Source organism: Physeter macrocephalus, chromosome 9 (assembly GCF_002837175.3).
Source record: "Physeter macrocephalus isolate SW-GA chromosome 9, ASM283717v5, whole genome shotgun sequence".
NCBI lineage: Eukaryota > Metazoa > Chordata > Mammalia > Artiodactyla > Physeteridae > Physeter > Physeter macrocephalus.
Genome location: NC_041222.1, coordinates 103,166,528 through 103,194,165, shown reverse-complemented (window position 1 = coordinate 103,194,165; position 27,638 = coordinate 103,166,528). Strand labels below are relative to the sequence as shown.

Sequence of the window (27,638 nt, the reverse complement as noted above, 5' to 3'; positions counted from 1 at the left end):
AGTGTCCAAGTACCAAAAGGCACAGTCCTTATAAATATATGCTAATATACACCCACTATATAGGCAGGGCTCAAAGGAGTACTTCGCCACAAAGTCCCTCCTCAGTCCGTTCAGGCTACTACAACAAATACCGCACACTGGGTGGCTTATAAACAACAGAAACGTATCGCTCACGGTTCTGAAGGCTGGAAGTCCAAGGTCATCCTGCCAGCACAGTAGTCGGGCTCCGGTGAAGACCCTCTTCTGGACTGCAGACAACCAACGTCTCACCGCGTCCTCACACCGTGGAAGAGGCAGGGGAGCGTTCCCAGGCGTCTTTTATAAGAGCACTAATGGCTCACGAGGGCTCCACCCTCATGACCTAATGACCTCCGCAAAGCCCCACCTCCCAACATCATCAGTTAGGGCATTAGGTTTCAACACATGAATTTGGGGCATGTATACATTCAGACCATAGCACCTTCCAAAGACTGCATGCTGATTTCAGGGCCACTGACTGCTCCAGCAAAGTTCCCATGCTTCTGGGACTTACCTAGAAATATGGACAATCCCTAGAAATCTAGCAACTCGGCCCTTTTGAAGTGCAGCTGATATTAATCAAGAACCTTCATCGCAGGGAGGGGATGGATAGTCCCTGATGTCATGGAGCTCAGAGTCTGGGGGAGAAGTAGATGCTCAAACGATCATGCAAATGAAGGTCTAATTACAAACTAAGAGAAGTGCTATAAAGAAGGATGCCTGGTTATTTGAGAGAGTATAACAGAGGCATCCAGAGTCTCCTGAAACCTGGCTACTCAGAGTGAGGTCTGCAAACCAGAAGCATTGGCACCACCTGGGAGCCAGTTAGGAACGAAGGATCTCAGGCCCCACCCAGACGTGCAGTTTAGTAAGACCCCCAGGTGATTCACATTCATGTTAAATTTCAGAAGCAACAGGCTGAGGGGATTTTTTAAAACACCGAAAAACCTGTTTTACTATGGCTAGAACATTCCAGCTGAGATCTAAATGGAAGGGGGAACCACTTTGTCAAAAGCAGAGGAAACAGTTTTCATTTATATGCAGCGATCATGATTGCTAATTACCAAAACATTTCCAAGCATTTTTCCCTGACACCTTGTAGGACTGTCCTTTCCTGTCCCTGTGAAGTTGGATCTGGCCAAGTGATGCTCTGGCTAGTGAAATATGACCAGGAAGGACCAGAGTCATTTGGGGGTGGAATTTTGGAGAACCATAATGTAGTTTGCCATTCTTTTTCTTTCTGCCATGCTTGTCAGTGTATTTGGGGTTTCATAGTCCATAGGGAACCTAGAACAGAACCTTCATAGTACCTGGAATGAATGTGTAGATTGCATGACTGATAAGCTCTGTTGCACTAAAAGCTCCTGAGACACCCTGGTGATTGCTTCTGCCTAACGGACACAGTGGACCATCAACTGATTCATTCAGCTAATACTTACTGAATGTGGACAAGGTGTCCAACACTGATCCAGCCTCTGAGGACTCACAAAAAAGTCAACCGGACAAGGCCCTGCAGGATCTTCTCTTTGTCTGGAGAAAGATGGGCACATAAGCAACCAATAAAGTAATCATTTCAGACAGCAAGATGCACTATGAAGGGAGTGAAATGAGGTGTGAGCCTAGAAGGCTGTGATGGGACCATTTCAGACGGCGGTCGGGTCAGCTTCTCTCTCCAAGGAGCTGCTGTGTGACCTGGTACCTGGATGAAGAGAAAGGCCCAGACATTTGACCGTCCGGACAAGAGCCTCAAGGCAAAAGGAAACCGAGTGTTCTGGAGGCAGGAACAAGTTTGGCAGCAGAAATTTAGTTTTAGGGATGAGAAATCTGACACCCGGTTGACTCTCTTTCCAATGTGCATGGCCTGGTTTCTGTTTGTTTTGGGGGTGTCGTTTTGTTTTTGTTTTTTCCCTCCTTATTTGAAAGTGTTTGGAATTTTTTTCTTTATTCTTAGAATTTAGAAACTGCACCTGGAAATAATAATATTTTCTTTATTATTTTTAACTGGGGTTAGAAGAATCTTTAAGATCTAACTCGATTTTTTCCTTCCATTTAGGAAATTCTTGCAATTTTTTTAACTGTAGTTTTTCCTTTGTTCCTTTTCTTCCTGGATAAAAACTACTGTTTAGATTTTGGTATGCCTAGCTCAGTTCTTCGGAGTTTATTGTTTGTCATTTTTCTGAAAATATCTCTATTATCTTTTGTTCTGTCTTCTAAGAGTATTCCTCAAATTCCTCTTCCAGTTCAACTAAATTGAAATTAGAAAAGTGGTCATTCGGCCCCCAATGAACCTGATCATTTTTTGCTAGCAATCACTTTTTCTTAATTTCAAAAAATATTTCTCGGGGCTTCCCTGGTGGCGCAGTGGTTGAGAGTCCGCCTGCCGATGCAGGGGACACGGGTTCGTGCCCCGGTCCGGGAAGATCCCACGTGCCGCGGAGCGGCTGGGCCCGTGGGCCACGGCCGCTGAGCCTGCGCGTCCGGAGCCTGTGCTCCGCAACGGGAGGGGCCACAACAGTGAGAGGCCCGCGTACCGCAAAAAAAAAAAAAAAAAAAATTTCTCCTCTTCAGTTGCTTCTTTCACATAAGAGAATTACTGTGGTGAATGATGATGGTTATTTTTTCTCTTCTGTTCTCTTTTGGCATTAATTCTTTAGGAGGGGACTTGTTCTATGATTTCTCATCTTTGTCCAAATTTTTCAAGGAGCTGTCTTCCATCATAGGCTCCATGATTGTTTTTTGTCATTTCTAAATAACAGTCTAGGCCAGTGACATCTCAGAGTGTGTTCCTTGGCCCCTCATCATTGGCATCACATGGGAACTTGCTAGAAATGCATTCTCCACCCTCACCCTACGTCTTAATCAGGATCTCTGGTGTGGGACCAAGGAAACTTTTAACAAGGAGATAGAAGGATGTTTACATTCACATGAATGATGGTTGGTTTGGATACTGAAATGGAGTCACAGTGCACATACCCTTCAAAGTTTGAGAAGCAAGTTTCCAAGCTGATTAGTATCTGCAGCTCCTGTGGACCCCAGCAGGAACTGTGCAAAGTTACCATCGCCCTTGCCCTCCAGCGATACCCACACTGTACTCCAGAAGGCAGGTGGGAATCATCTTGACTAGAGTAGAGAAAAGTAGGCAACTGGTGGGCATTCCAGCCCAGACATCCTGCTTCCTCTCCAAAGCCATCACCACCAGGTCAATCCTGGGGGGATGATGAGTCCAGCTGCTGTGAGTGGAATTCAAGCCATGCTCCCCAAACCCTTTAATCGTTCCTTTCTGGAGCCTCCCCTTCATGCCCACCCTTCCCTCCTCCCTCACTTCTTGTGGGTGGCAGAGAGAACCCTAGGGGCATCTGTGTTTGGTTAGAGCTATAGCTCCCAAGAGGAACTAGGCAAGGAATTAAGAAGGTTCAATATTAACGGGATACACTGCTAGGGTGAGTTTTTGTATGTTTGTTTCATTTTCCCCTCCAGGTCTGTCGTCACAGGTGTGTAGGTTACCTGAGCGCCATACCCTTCTCCTCCGGGCTCTGTCTCACCCATGTCAGGCGTTCCCTGCAACAAATCTTCCATGTTATTCAGTATACCTTCAGAGCGGAGGGACACGAAGTGACAAAGCACGTGTCAGTTGCTGTATTCGCCTTCTATCACCCCTGTAAAAATCAAGAACTTATCAGCCTGAAACAACACCCATTTCTCATCTCACAGTCTGAGGCCACAAGTCCCACACAGCTGACTCTGCTCTGGGCTCACAGATGGTGGGAGGGCTGTGTCCCTCGCTGGGGCATCTGGGGATGGGTCTGCTTCCAAGCTCACTCGGGCTGTTGGCAGAATCCAGTGCCACGGGGTTGTAGGACTGAGGTCTCTCAGTTTGCAGGGGACGCTCACATTCCTTGGCTGGGGGCCACCTTTCTCCAGCTTCCAGCCCCCAGCACCGGCCGAGCCTGCCCCACACTCGGGGTCTTTCCTGCTCCCTCTCCCCCTGCAGAGTTCTGAGCAACTCTTCTACTTATAAGCAACTCATGTGCTTGCACTGGGCCACGCGGGTCTTCTAGGATAATCTCCCCATTTCTAGGGCAGCTGATTTAGTGACACTAATTCCACCTGCCCAGACCCTGCCCAGCAGCTCCTAGATTAGCCTTTGATTGAACACAGGGGGTCAGGAGTTTGAGGGGCAGTGCTGGAATCCTGTCTCCCCTACCTGCTCCATGTAGGCCATTAGCAAGAACCTGCAAATCCTTACTTTGACCTAAGCTGCCAGGTACCCACTGGGGATCCTTAACACTTGGAGGGTCTCATGACCCCCTCAGAAAACACTCTGTCTAACTTCTGAAGGAAAGCCCCTCGCCCCCCGCTTTTCCAGTGCTGAACTGTGTGGTGAGAACCCCTCACCAGATCCCCCTCCCCCAGGAAATCACAATGGCTTCATCTGAAAGCAAAATGCCTCAGAGACTGGGACCTATTGATGATCGCCTCTCTTCTTGCCTAAGACTTAACTGTAGCTTTTGGCCCTAATGTGTCTTGGGTCATTAAAATGGGATTTGGAGAGTTAAGGTACTCTTGTGAGTTGAACTCAATCTCTAGAAACCAAAAAAGATATGAGAAAAACCATATTGCTCTTGAGAATTATTGCCATTGATATATTTCGCAGTACTAATATCCTCTACTAGGAGCTTGAGTGAAATGGAATTGAATGAATTCCATTTTAAAAAATGAATTGAACATGACCAGTCACAAGAATCCAAGGGCTAAATTTCAAATAGTAAAGGTTACAGAAACCCTCTATGTTGAGCTAACCCTCTAATGAGAGAGACTCCCAACACTGAAGTCTCTAATGGTTTTTGAGGACACTACAGAGAGAAGCCACATAATTGGAGGGTGTCATCCGTTCCAGAAGGGTGTCCTGGAAAGAGAAGTATCAAGCAGCTGACACAATTAGGCCATGAAGAGGTTTCATTTAAAAGCTGAGAGCAAAATCGCTGTCCTTTCGTCACTATTGTAAGGAGACTTCGGCTACACCCCCTCTGGCAGAGCTCTAGCCCATAACGTAAAGAGCGTTGATTTCTCGCCTGCTTGGCTTATTTTTTTCCTAGTCAGAAGCACGGCTTCAAATTAGCTTCACCATTTATTGGCCTCTCCCAACCATAAAAGCATCTTTTCTCTCTCTTGATAGTCCAGCTCCCCATCTAAAGTGACAGAAGAAAGCTCCCACTCAAAGTCTGCATCCATCCTCCCCTCTGGTCCCACTTCAAGATGTTCATCATATGATTCAAAGGGAAGTGAAAATAAGCCGCAGGCAGCGCAGCGCCAGTTTCCAATCTGAGAGGGTTTGCACAGCAGAGCCACGTGGATGAAGTTCAAGGGCAGCTGAGAAGGCTGAAGTTCAGCCCACACTGGAATGAAGTCCTGCGTTTGGGAACTCAAACTCAGAAAGTGGTGGTATTAAACACTAAAATATTTTGGGGGGAAAATTAGTTTTATCATATAATTTTAGGTCTGTTATATAGTTGTTGAGCATTAAGATGTTTTAAGATATTAAATTCAAAATCTGTCACGTGCAGTGTTGGAGCATCTGGCATTAATCTGACACCATCAGCACCCCGCTAGGTAGAAACTGTGTGTGACCATTGTGTCTCCTGAGATCAAGGCTCAGAATTGTGATCACTGATTTCTTTCTTCTATTTCATTCAATCTCTGTTGTTTCATCCATGTGGCTCCATGCAATGAGCTTAGCTTTCCTTTTACTCTCTGGTGAAATAATTAAGAAAAATACAGATTTCCCCGAAATTTTATGTTGGCGGCTTGCTTTAGCTTCTGAAGAGGACCAATAAGTCTGAACCCTCAGTGAGCAGACCTAAACCAGACTGTATTCTAGTTGTCCAAGGAGTTGACTTTCATGTTAATAAACTTGGAATGTTTATTGAATTTGGAGCCCTAAAGACCTGGCTCAAATCATGACTCTAGAACTTACTGATTATGTAACTATGAATGGACAAAGCTCTCAAAAACTCAATTTTATATTAAATGGGGAGAAAAGTTATCATTCAGGGTTGTCATAGGAATTACAGGTAGTATCTCTACCATGCTTAATATGGCAGAGAATAAGAACTAAAAAAGTAATACGACAGTTTTTAATTTCTATTCTTATTATGTCTCACTCATATTATTTTAATTAATCTCAAAACATTCTTGTGAAGGTAAAATGTGATAGAATTTATTTCATGCCTTTAGCTGGTGACAAGGAAGGCAAAAAAACATTCATTCTGGGTGTTTGTGTAATTGACTGTGGGTAATTTTAGACACCAGTACACATTACAGCTTTATTAAAATGAAAATATTTTACTTTTTAATTACTTTCAGGAACTTGAGTCTGTGAGGGATGGCTGACAGAAGCTTGATTTGCCTTTGAGAACTCCTTGGACAATTAGAATATAATCTTGTTTAGGTCTGCTAACCAAGGGTTCAGACTTATTAGTCCTCTCGCTGCCTGATTTTAGGTTGAACTGAGCTCAGTGTGATTTAGCAACCATAAAAATAAAGGCCCACTCAGTTTTTGCCCGTGATTTAAGGCTGACCTGCACAGTAATATTCATTTATCAAGATACTACTTTCCTATTTAATCAAAATATTCATTTTGAGAGTTACCAAAGATAATCCACCTTAAGATACAGCTTTATATGAATTTTCCTCTAAGTAAATGAACAGAGGGCTCAAGAGTCCAGGAGGCTACGTATTGTTGCTTGGGGAGATTAGATTCTATAATAGTTTTAAAAAAAGAAAGCTTCCAGTTGAGGCTTTTGTGCGTTTTTGCCACTTCAGCAGTCATTTCTTTTCTGTTATGGCCAAGTTAAGTTATTATGGAATTACAGAATGCTGAAATTTAAGAGGAACTTAATAGACCATGTAATTGAAAGATCATCACTTCCCAGATAAATAAAATCAAAACTGAAGTCCAAGAGGTTGTGACAAATATAAGTAAGGAGTCACTGAGCCCTGGAGGAACCCTTCTCCAGCTCCACTTTCTCGATATTTAGTGCTTTCTATCACCTCTGAACCCTGAGGTACGTACATCCCCAAAGGAGAAAGAACGTCTGCCCTCAAATTGAGTTCCTTAATAGCAGCTAAAGTTTAAAATCTCAAGTTAGATACTCAGCTCTAAGAAGGAGAGAGAGAGAGAAAAATGAAAGAATTTTAGATGTGGCCCAAAGTAATGTTTTTAAATAGGAAAGTATACGATAGTTTGTGACCCAGAAAAAAAGCCAAATTTGCTTAGCCCAGGAGGCTCATTTTAAGTTAAAATTATGTCATGGTCTGATGCTTTTAAATTAAACTTTTATTACTTAGCCATGTAAAGTATTTGATTTTTGAAAAGTCTTCATAATCAAGTAATTAGCAAAAAAAATACAAGGACATTTATAAAATGTGGAGAGAGACTAAGACGGACATATCCAGCTTTAATTCCTTGCCAAGCGGCAGACTTTTTTCCAGTCTTATTTTAAATTATATATGTCTCTCTTTGAGAGAGGAAAAAATGACGTCTCACTCCTCTACCTCTAGCAAAAGAATTCATGAAGCAACACAAAATGGTCTTGGTCATAAATATTTGTTGTTCTAAGGATGTGAAAATACAGCTATCTATGACTGGACTGTTTCACAGACCCGATGGGTACCACTCTTTGGAGCTTACATCCCATCAGCTGGGTTACGGATTCCTACTGTATTTTGGTCTCAGGCAAACTGAGCAAGTAATTTTCTACTTGGTTCTGCTTTATTATGTAAAACACAGAGCATGCCCTTAAAAACATGGGTTATTCATGCATTGTCCTAACAGGCACTGCTCTCCATCTGACTCATAAAGTTGACGGGCACCCCTCAGAATGAAACCAACAGGATGAGGTAGTTGGCAGCTTCAGTTCACACATCCACGCACATTTCCTTTTTATAACTGTGGTCGCTTTCTGTTTTCTCCTGAGTGATTTCTCTGTGAGCAACTGCTTAGAATTTAGTTGTAAAGATCTGCTTGCATCAAAAATAGGCTCTCAGATGTGACCCTTCATTTTGAAGTTAAAAGGTATTAGGCCATCTGGGTGCAGGGGCTGCTAATGTTTCCGACTTTAAGGGGATGAGATTTAAAAGGGGCTGCTGACTATGCCAGATACAATGGTTTTTTGCTTTTACATCCGTCCTGTTCTGGTTCTACTTCAGGGTTCAATTAAACACCTGAAATGCTAAATATAATCTGTGCAAGCAATGGTTCACCTCACGGGATCAGCATGTTATTTCCTTGGAGTTAATCACCTGCTTTAGCTAATTAAGTGTCTATCCCTGAAAAAGCTGATTTTTCCAACAAATAACTAAAAAAATGTCTCCAAGTTTACTGCTCTAAGAAACAAATCAGCTATTCAGAAGAGAACATTTTTCTATATTCATGTTTAATGACTAGTTCAATGTGTGTTAGTTGCTCTTTACATAGTGAGAATTATTTAGGGTTAATTGTACAATATTTTAATATGTAGAGACTTGGGATTGTATTGCCCTTTGACCCAATTCAACACCCCTTGATTTTTAATGGCACTCATTACTTTCCCTGCCACTTTTTTTGAGGACAGCTCCACCTTGGAGAAAGGGAAAAGGAGAAAGGGGGAGAAATGGCTTTAGCAATTCACTTTAACAGCTATTCATTAGGCCTCCACCATGCTCAAAATACTCCGCTTAAGGACAGGGGGCGGCAAACGGCAGCCCCTGGTCTTGTCCTTAAGGAGTTTATGGTCCAGTAATGGGTGCGACCATGCATATGAGCCACTGAAGTAAGAAGAATAGAATAAAGAATGAAACAGAGGTGCATCTGAAGAAGTGTGGAAAGACAGAAGGGGGAAGGAACAACTCTAACTGCCGTACAGGAAGAATTTTCTCGAAAAGGAGGAAATTGATAGGGTTTGGAAAGCTGGAAAAGATTTTTATAGCAAAGGATGAAAATTCTGATTGAGGAAACAGATTGAGCAAATGTGTTGGGAAAGGAGATTCACGTAGTATTGGGGTAACTGGTATAGAACAGGGTATATGGAAAAGAGAGGGATGCATGGTCCGTTGAGGCGATATGGGATGTTTTGTCTCTAATTTGCGTACATTTTTTAATTTAGTGCAACCAATCCCTCCCGTGAGCCTTTTCCCCTAATTTTATTGAGATACAGTTGACATACAGAACTGTATACATTTGAGCATGATTTGACTTCCATACATCATGAAATGATGACCACAATAAGTTTAGTTAACATCTGTCATCTCATATACCAAAAAAAAAAAAAAAAAAGGAAGAAAAGGAAAAAATTTTTTTTCCTTGTGATAAGGACTCAGGATTTACTGTCTTAACAACTTTCAAATACACACTACAGCAGTGTTAACTATAGTCACCGTGCTGGACATTACATCCCTTGTGCTACTTATTTATCTGAACTGGAAGTTTGTACTTCTGACCACCTTCGTCCATCTTGTCCCTCCCCCTACCCCCCGCCTCTGGTGACCACAAGTCTGATCTCTTTTTCTACGAGATTTTGTTTTTTTTTTTCTTTCGCACGTAAGGGAGGCCATACAGTATTTGTCTTTCTCTAACTTATTTCACTTTGTATAATGTCCTCAAGGTCTCTCCATTGTGGTTGCAAGGCAGAATTTCCTCTGTTTTTATGGCTGAATAATATTGTTATATAAACAATAATTTATTTATCCATTCATCTGTCAGCGGACACGTAGGTTGTTTCCGTGTCTTGGCGACTGTAAAGAACATAGCTATGAACCTGGGGTTTCAGATACTCTTCAACATAGCGTTTTTCACTTCCTTCAGATACATTCCCAGAAGTGGAATTGCTGGCTCACATGGTAGTTCCATTTTTAATTTTTTGAGGAACCTCCATACTGTTTTCCACAGTGGCTGCACCTAATACATTCCCATCAACAGTGCACAAGGGCTCCCTTTTCTCCACATCCTCGCAAGCATTTTTGAGCTCTTGTCTTTTTGATGACGGCCATTCTAACAGGCATGAGGTGATATCTCATCCTGGTTTTGATTTGCATTTCCCTAATGATTAGTGATGTTGAGCATCTTTTCCTGTACCTGTTGGGTTGGTCGTTTGTATATCTTCTTTGGAAATATGTCTATTTAGGTCCTTTGTCCATTTTTAAACTGGGTGATTTGGAGTTTTTTGCCATTGAGTTCTATGAGTTCTTTATATATTTTGGATAGTAACCCCTTATCAGAGGTATGGTTTGCAAATATTTTTCCCATTCTGTAGGTTGTTTTTTCTCACATAGACATTTTAATCTCCTAATGTTAGAGTCTCAGGCAGAGTTTCCAAAAACGGTCTGTTTCCCTCAGCAGCCACAACTGTGGGGCAGTTTGCCCACTGGCTGTGATCTGATTGCTTTCTAGGGAGTCCAACCTCTGGTGCAGAGGATCGAGAACAGCCTAAGCTATGGGATACAGGGAAGACAGAAGCACATTTCCTTTCTAAGAAAACATTTCCCCCTTTGCCCATTTGTTAGCCTTTTCTTTGAAAGAATCTCCATCCTTTCATAAGGACCATTATTCTACCATCTTCTTTCCCACACACTGGGAGCAGCCATTGGCATAAACAACTCTCCTCAACTGTTTCTTGATCTGCTTCGGTTTATTTGCGGAATTTGGAAAGGCTCTCCTCTCTCCTGATGAGTTCTTCTGTGATATCAGTCTCTGGTTCTGGGTCTGATGGAAATACATTCTCTCACAGGTGATTTTTCAGTTTCAAACAGGAGTTAGCAAATGATTTCAGTAAAAGCCCAGACAGTAAATAAGGTTGACTTTGTGGACCAGATATGCTCGGTTGCCACCACTCAGCTCTGCCGTTGTAACATAAATGCAGCCATGAGCAACATGAAATGAGTGAGCATGGCTATATGCCAATAAACTCCAGTTAGGGACATTCAAATTTGAATTCTGTACAGCTTTCACATATCATAATATATCATTCATCTTTTGATTTTTTTCAACTACTCAAAAATGTAAAAATCATTCTAAACCTCTGGGTCATAGAGATAGGATTTGGAGTTGGCTAGTTGGTCTAAAATGTGGACAGGGTGACCTGTTATACCTGTGCTTCTAAAGCATTATATATTTTTCTAGACACTGCATCTATGAGTATGTAATATTTCTACACCATTAGATGCTGACCTGGTTGCTACTACTAATTATCCCAACTCTATTACTTGACCTATTATTATCATCTTTATTATCTACTGTACATAGTTGATATATGTTGTCTTATTTAATTTTGACAGCTATCCCATGTGGTATAGATAAGAACACCAACACAGAATAGTTAATAGTATGGTTTTGTATATTTGAAATTTGCTAAGAGAATAGATCTTGTGTTCTCACTACAAGAAAAATATTGTAACTATATGAGGCAATGGATGTGTTCATTAGCTTGATTGTAGTAATCATTTCACAATGTATACATATATCAAATCATCATGTTGTATACCTTAAATATAAAAAATTTTATTTGTCAATTATACTTCAGTAAAGCTAGGTGAAATAAGAACACCAACACGAAGAGTTAAGGAATTTGCCCAAGATTACATGATTTTTAAGTGGCAGATATACGATTCAAATCTATTTGAGTATTGTACTACAGTTCTCTTGAAAAAAATATATATGACTTCCATATCTTCTCTCAATAATTTATTCTTTTCTCAGGTTTTTCCTCAAACATAACTATCTATGATTACTTTCACATTTTCACCGCTTACAACAATCTTTGGAGCTGAATTCTGGTAATTTTGATCTAATTAGATTTTCCCATTAAAACTATGTATTGACTTTTTAATCATCCTAATATGTGAGATAAAAGAATCACTTAGCATACTTTAAGTTTATTAATTTAATTCTTAAAATCTACACTAATTAAAGTGGATTCATAATAATAATGACAAATATTTTTGAGCTAGGCTCAGAAAAGGGTCTTTACATATGTTTTACTCTTTGATCGTTTAATCTTTATTATCCCTATGAGATAAATAGTATTATTTTCTCCATTTTATAACTGAAAACCTGAAGCATAAGGAAGCTACACAGCTTACCTAAGATTCCACAGCTAATAAGTGACAGAGCCAGAATTTGAACAAAGCCTACCTGACTCCAAGTATATGCTTTATTAACCTAAATAAATAATAAAATAATAATCATAACAAATAATAATAGTAATAGTAATAAGAAGGGAAGAAAGAATGAAAGAAAGTAAGAAGGAAAGGAGGGAGGGAGGGAAGGAAGGAAGGAAGGAATTTAAAAGGTTTAAAAGTTGTACTGGAAAGAAAAATTAATTGGGATCTAAGAGATCTAAATACTAGTTTTTTAACCAGATATGTGAATTTAGGCAAGCCACTCTAGCTTCTTTTATTCCCTCTGTATGTCCTTTTCCATCTGTAAACTGAGTGCTTAAGTCTAGGCATCTCCATGCTATCTTCTAGTTCTATCATTTTATGATCCTATTTTTTTAAAAAACCTTCTCCTCTTCTCCTCCTCCTTGCTGACAGAAAAGCACTTTTGAGACCTCAAACTTTATTACATGAGCCCTCTTTGATTATTTAAAATCTGTACTATTTAAGTACAATCAAAGACTGTCAAAACAGATATTTTATGTCTAGCATGGATGGAAATGCGTGATTCCCTGTAGAATGCAGGGGTTACCGAACACTAATCAGTTGAGACAAAGATTCGAGATGAGTATATGCATCTCACCACAGAATTATAATCAGCCCTGGCTGGGCTCTTTCATGGCAGAGTCAGAAACAGACTGAAAGAGGCCCTGAGCATAGAGACACAGAGAAGTTTCCATCTTATTGACAGAAACTCTAGCCTCACTCCCATCACAGCTGTATGTCTCTTGTGATTGAAGAGACCCGGGGGTGCCCTTTTCCCAGGCTCTGAATGGAGGTACGGCTTCTGCGGTGTAGCTCGTGGAGGGTAATGAAGGGAATCAAGCAGAATTAGTCAATTGTTAATGCCTGGTAAATAATGAAACCTCATTCCGGTTGTTCTTTTTTCTATCAAAAGAGTAAACTGTGTTCTTGAAGTCTCTGGGATCCTTTGTAGTATTCTTACCCTTGTTGTTTTGCTTTCTTCTGAAAATCAGATTTTACTGATCTAATTGATGGAAAAAAGAACTTCTGTGACATGTTTTAGATCACTTTATTCAAGATGAATTTAAAACAGTTAGTGAAGAATATACAACATCAGTGTCTTAAGGCAGATGCTGTTTCGTACGTATAATAGACGTATATATACAAAAGTATACGTATCTATAAGTTTCTAACACTATCCTGTGAATAATGAATTGTAATTTAATATAGAAAAATTAATATCTTATAATGGTATAATACTCTATAGTTTATAAGTCACTTTCCTGACTATGCTTTATTACTATGTTGTATTTCTTACTATGTTGCATTTCTCACTACGTTGTATTTCTTAGAGCAGTTATTTGTGGATATATTATTATTCCTATATCATAGCTGAGAAGAGTGAAATTCAGAATATCAAGTCATTACTGAAAGAACACATAACTACTAGGTTTCAGGACAAGGCCCGGAATGTAAAGCTTTGAATGGCACGTCCAGTGTCCTTCCCATCAGGCCACAGTGGCCTCAGAGGGAAAGTAACTCTGGAACACCCAGCCCTTCTGATTCACTACCCCCAACTCACCTCAGGGTAACTCTGGAGCATACAGTATGTCTCTCCTCATGCTTCAGTATATTTCCTAAGAAGAGCCTTTTCCTCTGTTTATGTCCTGAAGGGAAAGGATGGGAAAAATTCAATTTCACAAAATTAAAACTCTCAGAACAAACAAACTAAAGTTTGTGTGAGAAAAGGGAAGATAAATAACAAAGGGAGGAGATGGTCATATGACCCTCAACATTTGGTGAACAGAAGCATAGAATCCCTAACCAGGTAGATAATAACCGAGCTGGAGAGATAAAACATGGACAGACAGGATGTAGAATACTGACTGACAGATTTCTTCTATTTCACTATATAAGATAATGTAACAGAACCCAAACTGAGGTCTTATTTTAGATCACTTAATGCAATTTTACAAGAATGGTAACCTTAGAGTCTCTTAAGAAGATACAGTTTTCATTAATTTTTTTTTTTTAGTGTGGCAAATTCTTAGTAGAAATTGGTGTCATGTACAATAAACCAATGGAATTTAATATACATAAAATCAAGGTGACAAAATATGAAATAGTGTAATCAAGGATAAGCTCAAAAATAGCCATGTGTCTAGTAGAAATTTTGTAAAGGAATTTGGGCTAGAGTTTTCAGATAAAATACAGGATAGCAGTTAAATTTGAATTTTAGATAAACAAATAGTTTTTCAGTATAAGTATGTTCCAAATATTGTGCCCTGTATTTTACTGGCTAGGTCTGGCTGTCCTGTTTTGGGTCAGTGTATATGGGAAGTGCTAGCAGGACTCCGCTGTGCCTTTGCAATGAGTGAGCTGGGGCAGTGCTTTCTCCCCACTTGGAAGGGCCTTTATTGATGACTTTGTGATTGTGACATTTAAAATCATTTTAACCTGGTCAATTCCATGAAGTTTTGCAAATAAGAGATTTTAATTTGGTATCCTGCCTGAAAGTGTTCCCCAAGAGCTAAGAGAAGGAAATTAGGGGAAAAAAATCTGAGCCTCTCCTATACAATAAAGTTGATATTAGGACTTCCCTGGTGGTCCAGTGGTTAAGACTCTGTGCTCCCAATGCAGGGGGCCCAGGTTCGAACCCTGGTCGGGGAACTAGATCCTGCATGCAGCAACTAAGAGCCTGCATGCCGCAACTAAAAGATCCCACAGTCCCAGGTTCGAACCCTGGTCAGGGAACTAGATCCTGCATGCAGCAACTAAGAGCCTGCATGCCGCAACTAAAAGATCCCACACGCTGCAACCAAAGATCCCTCACACCACAAGGAAGATCCCGCATGCCACCACTAAGACCCAGTGCAGCCAAATAAATAAATAAATAATTTTTTTAAAAAGTTGATATTCATGATATTGCCTTTAATTCTTAAACACACCTACCTATGTAATAGGTATATCTAACCTATTCTACAGATGAAGGAAATGAGGGTCAAAGAGAAAAGTGATTCCCCAAAGTGTGAAACAGGGCTGTGAGCCTGTTGCCTGTGCTTCCGCCTCTCATTAGCTCAGCTCCTGTGGAGATGTGGGGTGGTGTGGAGAGACTCCGCCCAGAGAGAGAGACCTAATCCAGCCAAACATCAAACATCATCAGAGCCAAAGAAACACAACCCAAGGTGAGAGGCTGTGGCATCCACCCTGTCCTCCAAGGGGCACTTTTGTTTCTTAAATCATAATGTTCTGTGGTCACATCCTCAGTGCCAGGCAGAGCCCAGATCCCAGGGCTGGAGAGACTTCATTCTCTCTCATATGCATATGCTTTACTTGGTGATGGAAAGTGGTCCATCATGTCCTTGTAAGGCAATATGAAAATACTTTGGCAACTGGAAATGTTTGCAGCCAACATGACGATGTCACTTGTTAGAATCAATGTGTCAAAGTGTGTACAATAATTCATTTAACTCTTTTAACGCAAAACACTTTTTACACTGAACCTTGAAAAACAATTTGCATTTATTTTGGTTGGAAAGCCACGAAAAAGTAATCTTATAGCTTTACTAGAATAGATATGGCTCTTATTATCTGTCACTTGGCCATAACTGCACAGTATGTAACAACTTCCAACCAAAGATATTACAGTCAGAAATGGAAAGGGACAGTGTCACAGTTGAGTTCTCTTTGTTAAGGATTTAGTTAGCTGCTGAGCCCTTGACACGTAAACTGAACAGAATGAAGCAGTTGGTGAAACACTGGCCACACACAGCAGATGGGATGGTTTTTCACAAAACACTACCAGCTGACTGACAGCATTATTCTTTATTTTAAAAACAAATTGGTGGAAGCAGATGTTGGCTTTCTCTTGTGTTACTAATTTGAACTGTAGGCATTACACAGAGGCCATTCTTGTGACCTCCGGGAGATAGATCGTTCCCCAAATCATGGATTCCCTCATCTGTCACAAACAGAAATCATGCAAGCCAACCCCCAACTTTGCAAGGCCAGCTCATCCAACTTTAGATGAATACAAAAAAACAGAGAGATAGCTGTCCGTTCTTTACAAAAATTGCTAGGAGTGAAAACGTATCTTTATCCACGCAGTTATTAGCTATTTCAGTAGCTTGAAAACACAGTAAACAAGATCAAAACCTTTAAAACTGAGTTAAGAAATTTTTAGACACAAGCAGAAAGTTCATTATATTGGGTTGGCCAAAAAGTTCGTTCGGGGAAACCCCGAACGAACTTTTTGGCCAACCCAATGTAAACCATCAGATATTATTGAGTATGACAGCCTTTGATTTCTAGATCCCAGATTTCCAACTAGTTCACTCATTCATAATTTCACATGCATACCTTTGTTTGTAAGGGCATTTATTCAATTAACATCTACTTAGCAGCTATTCTAAAATATCTAACTTAGATCCTGGGAAATACGAGCAATCATAAACCATTTTCTGTTCTCAAGAACCTTCAAATTTGGTCACATGTCTATTTTTTGAATGTTAAATAATGATGCGATAAATTAGATGACCCCAAAATACATACGTGTTAAATAAGTGAAACATATTAGGGTCCATAAGAGGGAGAAATCAAGGTCATGGAAAAGTACGAAGAAATTGAACGGACCTCTTAAATAACTGTAGAAGTTAAATGGGGGAGAGACCAGAGGCATTTTGGGAAGGAGACAGAGGAAAGACTGGATATAGGACAGAGCTGTCCCCATGGGTGACTTGCTCATGTTTGCATGGCCTGGTGGAGTCCTGTGAACACCAGTGACAGTGGGGACCCACACAAGATTGAAAACTGAACACACTAAAAATAATAATGATGCTAATACAACAACTGTGAAAATGGATGACATATTTCATATGTGTACTAATCAGACACGTGAAGAGTCATTGCTAAGGAATGCCCTCTAAGTAGTTACCATCTTTTAAATTCTTAGCAAGGTGTCAAATGTTCTTCATTTCTGAGTTTCTGTAGCTTCCATATATTCATCCACTCAAACATCACTTCAACTTAAAGGTAGAAAAGTTTTCATCTTCTGACACCACGGTCACCTTTGGAGAAAACTTCCTATATTCCAAGTACTACAGGACTCTGCATGCTCTTCTGCACGAGTTTAGGGTAAGGAAGATGGCTCCAGCTTGATAACATATTCTGACAATCACATTTGCTAAGTGATACACCTCACTCAGGATGGGTACTTCCCTATCCTCTCTTCTCGACCCACAGTAGAAGAATCCACTGCGGGGTCACACATTGAGCATGTTTCCTGCCGAGTCCAAGATTTTTCTCAATGCTGTTGCCCAACACACTGGTCAGAACTGATGCATGAAATAAACTACATGAGCGTACTTTCATCTACTCTGTTCAAAGCACTGTGTGAAGTTCAGTCTAGGAAGACCTCGTATTTAATGAGTACACGCTCAAGACTCTTGAGCGTTACATTATACAAAATATTCTAACTAGTACTTGCAACGGTCTTATGAAACAAACAATCATCCGCTCTTTACATATGAAGGAACCAAAATCCAGAGAGATTAAACAGCATGCCTAAAACCATATAGGTATCATTGATGGAATCAATTTTCAAACCCAAACCTTTGAGTCTCAAATCAAATGCTGGGGTATCAAAAGCCATAAAAAAAAGAACACACCAGCCTTCTGTCTCCTAGGAATTTAATCAGTAAGATAACCAGACACAAGTAGATGTATGCTTTTTTGGCCTGTTGTTTATAACAGTGGAAAAAAACCTGAATTCTCATCAATTTGCAATTGATTGAAGAAATGTTAGTTCCCACATAAAATGGAATATTACATAGTCCTTAAAGTTATGTTGTAAGTTTATATTTACTGGCAAAATTTTATGATAGCACTTGTATCCAAATTGCTGAAATAAAATATAGTGATTAGTGTCAACTGCTGGTGAGGAACACTCATACGTTGCTGATAGACACGAAGACTAGTACAGCCCCTCTGAGAAATAATCTGACATTTCTTACAAAACTAAACATGAGTTTACCATAATAATCTAGCAATTGTACTTCTGGGCATTTGTCCCAGAGAAATGAAAAACTTCCGTTCACACAAAAACCTGCAGGTGAATGTTCATAATGGCTTTATTCATAATAGCCAAAGCCTGGAAAAAACCCAAATGTTTATCCTTCTCACCATCCATGGGTCTGCTCTTCCACTGAACTACTTTTAATCTCCCCTACACATGACTCACGTTCCACCTTCTGCATTTCCTCCTGCTGCTTTCTCCACCTGAAATGATCTCACTCTTCAGACTCTACATTTCCTAGCCCTACCCATTTTCTTCATTGACGAGTAACGTGCTTATTACTCTGTGACTTCTTGCTCATTCTAGGTTGAAGTTAATTCATTTTTGTTCAAAGAGAAAATGGTTAAACTCACGATGCTTAGTAATATTGAAGTCACCTGTATATGTGTATCTCCCTGACGAGATGTTTGTCCCCTATAGCACTTAAGATACTGTCTTGAACATAGTAAGCAGTCCGACAATTGAGCTCTCGAAAGTTTCAGATGCATAGGTGAACATACTGTGGGAAATCACCATAAACAGGCAAGAAGGGGGAGGTATGTAGAAGGGCAGAAATGGAAACAAAAAAAATTCAACAAGATGAATGTAGGTGCAGTTTTGAAAAATCTGGAAAATGAAATACCAAAGAAAGTCATTTAGGAAATCGTGTTCGTTAGTTTAAAATCTAACTAATCATTGGCATTTGCTCACTTGTTTTTCACGGGCATTTCTACTTGATTACAGATGTCTCAATTGCTAAAATCATAGCCTTGGGCTTCCCTGGTGGCGCAGTGGTTGCGCGTCCGCCTGCCGATGCAGGGGAACCGGGTTCGCGCCCCGGTCCGGGAGGATCCCACGTGCCGCGGAGCGGCTGGGCCCGTGAGCCGTGGCCGCTGAGCCTGCGCGGCCGGAGGTTCGCGCCCCGGTCCGGGAGGATCCCACGTGCCGCGGAGCGGCTGGGCCCGTGAGCCGTGGCCGCTGAGCCTGCGCGTCCGGAGCCTGTGCTCCGCAGCGGGAGAGGCCGCAAGAGAGGGAGGCCCGCGTACCCCAGGAAAAGAAAAAATCATAGCCTTAGCCAATACAGCACTCAAGACATGTAGTGCTTGGGAAAAAATGGGAAAATGTAGTCCCATTTCATTTAGTCCCAGTCTCTTTATCCATTTATCTATTTATTCAGGCGCCTAGGGACAGCTGTTACGGCCATACCCCAAGGCACAAAGAAAAGACTAAGCTGGAATTAATTAGCAGAGTGGCCAGAATAAACCCCAGAGTCTGTAACCCTCAGCTGTGCCGTGCGGAACGCCTCACTGTCCAGAAGAAGGGACTGAAAATTCTGCTCAGCCACTTTCCTCGAGTTCTCAGACCAGTTTTTTGGTCCGCTTCTCATCCACCCATCTCTCCCTCAGCCCCTGGTCCATATTTTAAAATACTAGGTCAGAGTGCATTCTCTTTCTGAGCCCACAAGGAAATAAGACGTTTATCCTTCCTATAACTTTCCTAAGCAAATTAAAAAAGGACAAAACACACTGGCTGCTTTCGTGGACTGTTAGAGAACGGGGGCGCGGGGGGCGGGGTGTGGAGTCTTCTTCTGCTTTCACATCATCTCCAGCCCTCCGCTCCAGGCCAGTCTCAGGTGCAGGCAGCCAACAGGTAATCTGCCCTCCAAGGCTCAGATGTTCCTCGCCATCCGGCGGAGTCAGATGGGAAACACAGCACTAGCCTTGCTGAGGGTTCCCCAAAGAGGTGACGTGAGAGCCTGCCAACTCCAAGTCCACGTTCGAAACTTGACTGATATTCAAAGTAATTAGACCACCCTATGTCAGATAGGATCCTGTGGAGATGAGGTTTCTGTGAGCAAATCAATCCGCGCCACGCAGAGAATTAAGGGGAGGTCATTGTGCCCCCCTGAGCTCAGATACCCCCCGCCCGATCCGCCAGCCTGCCAGGCTCCGCAGCGCACCAGCTGCCTCCAAGCAGTGAGGACGTATGGACCATCGGGGTCCCGTCCTCCGGGGTCCCTCCCTCCCCCAATGTGGTCCTGCAGCATCTCATCACCCGAACAGAACCTCAGGTCCCACTCAGACCGACTAAATCAGAGCCTTCGTTCTAACCGGGTCCTCAGGTGATTCATATGCACAAACGCACACCCGAGTGAGAGAAGCGATGCTCTGACCCGCTCCGGAGCTTTGTTTGCAATACCGTTTTCTGCAGAAGAATATACACACAAAGATGATATTCTGGCAACATATCCATTAGATGTGAAGGCAAGAATGCCAGCTACCTACGTGATTGTTTTTAATAAAACAATGTACACAAGCCAATTTCTATAGAGGAAACCTGCAGAAACTAGAGGGAAACACTATTAAACGCTTATTTCCTTTTTAACTTTATTAGAACCTTGTGCACTGGGATAGTCAGTGACTGAATTGTGTCCATTCCTAAATACAGAAATAGGACACATTGTTCTGTGCTGTCCTTTGAGTTTCTACGTACCTCTAGGAATAAATTTTTTTTTCTTCAGAGGATCCAATCATATATGCATTTTTCAGAGCACTTTAAATCATCTATATTTTGTTTGTTTCTGGGCCTCTCCCCTTTGTGGTCAAGATAATGTTATTTGTGTTGGCTTCACTTTCAGTCTCACACACATAATAAAAATAATAATATAACGGTTTCTCACAAGAACTTCACACTGTCACGTTATCCTCAGCCCTGTGGTGCAGGTAACATTATAACCCTCCTTTTCCAGGTAAGAGGCTACAGCTCTGAGAATTCTGGTGATCAATGCAGGGCGACGAAGCCAGTAAATAAATGACAAACGCTATACGTACAGCCAGTTTTGTTGACTCTAATCCAAGGTATAAATGAATTTGTTTTGCTGTTAAGTGGAATCTACTGAAACAGAAACTTATTTATTTTTTTGTTAGTTTGGTTTGGTTGGCTCTTTTGCGGTTTTTTAAAAAAATGTTTCCAGTTTTATTGAGAAATAGTTGACATACATCACTGTATAAGTTTAAAGGGTACAACATGATGGTTTGATTTACATATATTGTGAAGTGATTATTGCAATAGGTTCAGCTAACATCCATCAGCTTATGTAGATATAATTTTTAAAAAAGAAAAAAATTTTTCTCCTTGGGATGAGAACTGTTAGGATTTACCCTCTTAATTTTTCTGTACTACACCATATAGCAGTGTTAACTACAGTCAGTGTATTGTACATTTTAACCCTAGTAATTATTTCTCTTATAACTGAAACAGAAACTTCTTTTAAAAGAGCTGTATTTCAGAGTTTTGCTTTTAGTCTACAAAAATAAACACACAGACACACAGACACACACACACACACACACACACACACACACACACACACACAAACCTTCTAAGACTTTGAACCTGAAACGTGCACCTGCTGTGTTTGATAAGAGGTGCTTTGTAAGTCAGCCTGAATGGGTGCTTTCCAGTGAATGGAGAATTAGTCTTGTTAATCACTCCTTGAAGCTACTGAACTTTTCCTTTCATGATCCTTCCAATTTATGCATTTTAGTGCTAAGGTAATATCTGACTGCATTTTGGGGAAAATAGTTTTAGCACTTGGCAGATTGCAGAGAGCGTCGGTTTTCATTGCTCCTCCAGGTTGGGTGAAAGCCCTGAGGAGAACACAAAAGTTGTGACGCAGCCTCAGGATCATAAATATTCAGTTCCCAGTGGCTTCTTTAAAGGCAGAAAATGTGGGTTTTTACAGCTATAAATAAGCTCTAAGTCTACTCAGAGAAACTGGATGTACGACATGTCCTAACTATCCTTCTTAAAATTATTTTGAGATCTGGTATTCAGAATGGATGGTAAATGTGTTCCGAGAAATAGGACACATTGTAATAATGTTTCCTAGAGGTCATTCTCTCTTTATTCACCTGGCTTTAAGAATTGCTTACAAAATTTCATGACTTGATTAAAAATTAATATGACAGCTTTAGTCCACCAAAGGGGAAAGACCCCATGAATAATGCATAGGGCAAACTATCTTAGGAATAGTTAATAAATTTAGATTTGTGGTAAATTATTAAAACTGGGTAGCGTACGTGATTCAGTTATTTTGCCCAAGTTTGGAACGTTTCTATTTTAATGGATTTGGCAATAGACTCCTTTCTATAGACCCAAGTCAGAAACCAGAAACTATGGGAAGAAATTGGGGATATTAAGAAAGAATAGATTCTTTGACATTTACCATCATTTGGGGAAAAAATATCTCTTAGAATTTCTTATTAGAATTATTTGACAGTATGAATGATACACTGTGCTCTTCAGTGTGACAGGCACTGCACTAAATGTTTCACATGCGGGAGTAATAGCGCAGTGACCTTGAGGGACAGGTCTTAACCCACCCTACCTGCCTGACTGGTGCTGGTGACTGGAAAGACTGTCCTCAGGATAAAGAATCCAGGCACGGAACCACCACAGTGCTCACATTCTGCCTCAAAGGATCTCTCTCTCTTTTTTCTTTTCTTTTTTTTTTTTTTAACTTATTTGAGTTTATTTACTTATTTTTAGCTGTGCCATGTGGTATGCAAGATCTTAGCTCCCCGACCAGGGATTGAACCTGTGCGCCCTGCAATGGAAGCATGGATTCTTAACCCCTGGACCTCCAGGGAAGTCGCCAAAGGGTCTCTTCTTGAGGAGGAAATTGCCACCATCTGGACAGCTTGGGCCGTCTCTCAAAGAATTGAAAGTTCACTTTTTGGACAACGCAGAAATTTCCCTCTTCTAAATATCCCCCCACATAATGTTTATGGAGAGATGACATCTAATTCTTCAGCAGATGTCTCGTGCTAAATGAAAATGAACTTCTGTGAGTTACCACCTCATACCCGTTAGCATGGCTTTTACCAAAAAGACAGAAGAGATAGCAAGTGTGGCGGAAGGTGTGGAGAACAGGGAACCCTCCTACCTGTTAGTGGGAATGCAAGTTGGTACAGCCCACTGTGGAAAACGGTACGGAGGTTCCTCAAAAAATGAAAAATAGAGCCACCATATGATCCAGCAATTCCACTTCTGGGTATTTGTCTGAAGAAAATGAAAACACCAACTCAAAAGATACATGCCCCCACATGTTCATTCAAGCATGATCCACGATAGCTATGATATGGAAACAACCTAAGTGTCCATCGAAGGATGAACGGATAAAGAAGGTGTGATACACATATACAATTCATATTATTCAGCCATAAAAAAGGAGGAAATCCTGCCCTTCGTGACAACATGGATGGGCCTTGAGGGCATTATGCTAGGTAAAATAAGCCAGACAGAGAAAGGCAAATAGTATATGGTATCATTTACGTGTGAAATTTAAAAAACAATAATACTACAGGCAAAGGCAAAGAAACATCAAGTAGAATGGTGGTTGCCAAGAGCTGGGAGGTGGGAGAGAAGTGTTGGTCAAAGGATACAAACTTTCAGTTATAAGATGAATACATTCTGAGAAAGGTACACATGGTAACTATGGTTAACAATAATACACTGTATATTTGAAATGTGCTAAGGAAGGAGATCTGAAACACTCTCACCAAAAACAAACAAACAAACAAACAAACAAACAAAATATCCAGACAACTATGTGAGGTGATGGATGTGTTAATTAACTTGACTGTGGTGATCTCTACTCAATGTATACATACTTAAGACCATCACATTGCACACTTTAAATAGATACCATTTTTCTTAGCAATGATATAGCAATAGAACTAAGGGTGGGGAAGTATGGACGTCTAGTAAGAGGGTCTCCATGCCAGCGCTCTGGCTCCACTACTCCACAGCCGTGCGGGGCTCTCTACAACGCACGACTGCTGCACCCCTTGGATCAGGGTGGTGAACTTTCCTCCCACCAAGAGTGCCCAAGATGCTAGTGAGATCCCTGAGCGGCTCCCTTCCTGAAAGACATCTTCTCTTTTTATACGTGCTCATATATGCCTGTGTCCTGTGTGTCTGCCCAAGGGTAGGGCCTTGTATACCCTCCAGGGGTGAACACACCCCTCTGTGTGAGTGTCGCCTGTGCACATTCACAACCCCCGCTCCACGGTGTCACAATGGTAGCTTGAAATCGGCCCTGCTGGGAGTGTTTACACCATGGGAATCGGCGCACACTACAAATGGTAGTGTTTTATTGCCCACAGAGCCAGGCTATCGCTGACTAGAGGTTATACATCACCACCCCTGCTACCTAGAACTCTCTCTTCCATATACTCTGTAATGAGCTGAGGTTAGGATGTGGTTAGAGCTGAACTGGTATATTACATATGTTTATTACTAATAGTCACTGAATAATAGTCATGAAAAAGATAGATTGTGTTATATCACAGAAAGAGAATTAAAGAGTTAAAGCACTTTTCTATTCTTTGAATTGCTACTTCCAAAGCAAACTTGGATGACCCATTTTACTTGTTCCAGGTCGATAAAATGGAAAGTAAAAAACTTACCCTAGCTAATTCAGAGGATCATCGTATGACGGAAACGTGCTTGCATCTGTGAAAACATTTTTAAAAATAAAATTTTAAAAGTCAAATTACTTTCCTCTTATTTTTAAGAAATTTTAAGAAAATATTATCTTTAATATTTTCAAGTAGTTCACATCCCTTATTTTATATAGGGGTTAGGTATTATTCTTGCCATTTCACCTACTTCCAGCAAGGGGCAAGATCTTCTAATTCCAGGACTTTTCCCTCGGAGTATGTGCCCATTGGTTACACAGCCATTTATTCATCTGCTGATGGTTCTTGCCTGTCTCTTTATTCTTCACCATGTTCATTACACCAAATATTTCTTGGCGTCCTGGAAAGGAGATCAAAAAGTATGAAACCATCCCAAGGAATGTTTAATATGTTGCTTCCGCCTCACAACATTTTCTATGTAATGTTTTTAATATTAAAGAAAGCTAGGTGATAATTTATCTAGATGACACACCTTTCAGCTAAAGCTCATGCTTTAAAAACAAAAAAGCACATCCAGTATACAAAGTATACAAAGCTTTTTAAGATACCCCTATTTGAGAAAAAATATTATAAACTGTCATTGAAGTATATAAAGTGTATCTGTGAATAATTTTAAGAGAGCTCAGACTAAGAATTGACAGTGACAAAATTAAAATAACAGTGATTTTTTTGTGTGTCGTGGAGGAAAGTTTAGAAATAATATGGTGAAAATCTCAATCTGTCAGGAGAAAGGTAACAAAAACACTCAATTAAATAGAATTAATTCAGCTCATTTTTCTAAGGAAAAACATCAAATAATTTTAAAATAAGCTCATAATGAAATTTTAATGTTACCTTCCTGTTGATTTGTCTCAGTGATACTACAAATTTAACCCCAAATACTACACCCTCTAAAAAACAAATCTGATTCTGATATTCAAAATGGTGACCCTTTGTATTCTTTGCGTCTCAATTTATTTAACTAACATTTTGATCCCTCCTACGTTCAAGACACTATGCCAGGTCCAGTGGGGCATATAAAACTTAAAAAAAAAAAAGAGAAGCTCTTTCTGCACCGAGACAATTTATAATTGTATGGTCGGTTTAAATGTGCAGAATAAATATACCCGAAGAAAAGACAAATCAGGCAATAGTCATATTATGGTCATAAAGCACGATGAGGGCCCAGAGAGTGCAATCACTTCAGGTTGCAGACACAGTGGAAGGCTTCCCTGGAGCGGGTCCCCGGGCAACGCCCAAGGAGCACATCCTTCCTGAAGCAGGAAAGGGAGCAAATGCACTTCAGGGAACTCTTCCCAATTAAAGAAAGAAAAAGGAGTCTCACATCTCTCAGCCAACCTGAAAATTTAATGAGCCAGACCATAACATTCCGCCAAACCTTCTGGTTAACATAATTTCTGCTGGACTCTTCTTTAAGTAAGTGCGTGAATCATTGGCCTTGAGGATCGTGATGGATTTATTGAGGAGGGAGGGCCTGGCATTGTCTTTGGTGTGTGTCAGAATGCTAAGAGACATGCCACAGAGAAAGCATTATAGAAACACAAAGCTCTAAGAGAGATGGGACCCCAGAACTACCCCATAATTAGCCTGCAACACACAACTAGTCCACATGAAGGACTAAACATTTTGGTTGAATAAAGGGCCGGAAACATCGAGATGCTGGATAATCAGGGAGCATTGATGGAGTCAGCAAGGTTTCCATGGAGAAGGACAAGGTAACAGCTGAGACTTGAAGGGTGGTTGGAAAGAGGGGGGCAGAGGCCAGGGTAACCCAGGCCAGTGGCAACATGCATAAGGGCACAGAGAACAGAACACAAAATGAACGCTCAGCGAAAAGGGAGCAGGTAGGAACGTCTGGACAGAGGGTGCGTGGGGTCATTGTCAAGAAAAGATGAGTAAATCAGGCAAAGGAAGGCATGAGAAAGTGTCAGAGAAATGCCATTTGCTGTGGTGAGAACAGCATCCTCTGCATGGGACTATTGGGTAACGTGACCCGGATTAAGCAGATCAGGTCTTTGTGGAATACAGCAGTATCCTTGCCCAGCTATTTTAAAGAAAGGGACTGATCTTTAAATGTGAGATGACTCAGACTCTTCAGGAGAACCAAGAAAAATGCTACTTCAATAGCCCAGGGCTCTCCTGCTGAACACAGTTCTGTGGTCCCTGATGTCGCGTGATGCTGAGGCTGGGTGTCTGAAGTGCCACAGAGGTGACCCAGATAAGCCTGGTGTCTCTGCCACCGGGCTTGTTAAAGAACCCTCATTGCTCAACCCCCCCTCCCGCGTCTCAGCAGACGCATCTGACAAAGGGCCCTGGGTCACAGGCACGTACCCCAGCTGCAAGGGACTCTGGGAATGTAAAGTTGGTCTTCCAGCCTCTGTAACATAGAGACCAGAGAGGGGGAGGGTTAGCAAGGACTTGGAGCAAGACAACCAAAATTATCAGGTTCACTCAGTTTGATAAAGTTTAAAAAGAAAAAGCTGTCAAGCTTTAGATAAAGACTGAAATCTACATACATTATCAAAAAAATAGACATACCTATGGAGATTTTTTCCTCAAAATCCAAGATGGTATGACTTAGTTGCTTTCTGAAAATACATTTTTTTTTGCAAATAAAAGTAGAGTATGTTTATCGCCAATTACTTGGAATATACAGAAATGTATACAGAAGAGCGGGGAAAACAATCATGGATTTTAACCTCCAATAATTACTGATAATACTCTCTCTCTTTATATTACTCTGTTTGCGTATCTCAACTCATATTCTATAATTTGGTATTCTGCATTTTCAATTTTTATATCAACTATTTTTCAGTTGGACATTTTGACTATTTCCAGATTTTTTTTTTTTTTTTTTTTTTGCGGTACGCGGGCCTCTCACTGCCGTGGCCTCTCCGTTGCGGAGCACAGGCTCCGGACGCGCAGGCGCA

The 27,638-nt window shown here is 40.9% G+C and overlaps 1 protein-coding gene across 1 annotated transcript in view; it reads left to right on the top strand.

The window, feature by feature from the left end:
• The window catches only part of GALNTL6 (polypeptide N-acetylgalactosaminyltransferase like 6), a 1,282,336-nt gene that overhangs the window by 932,157 nt on the left and 322,541 nt on the right, over positions 1-27,638 (top strand). The gene's annotated exons all lie outside the window — the stretch shown is intronic.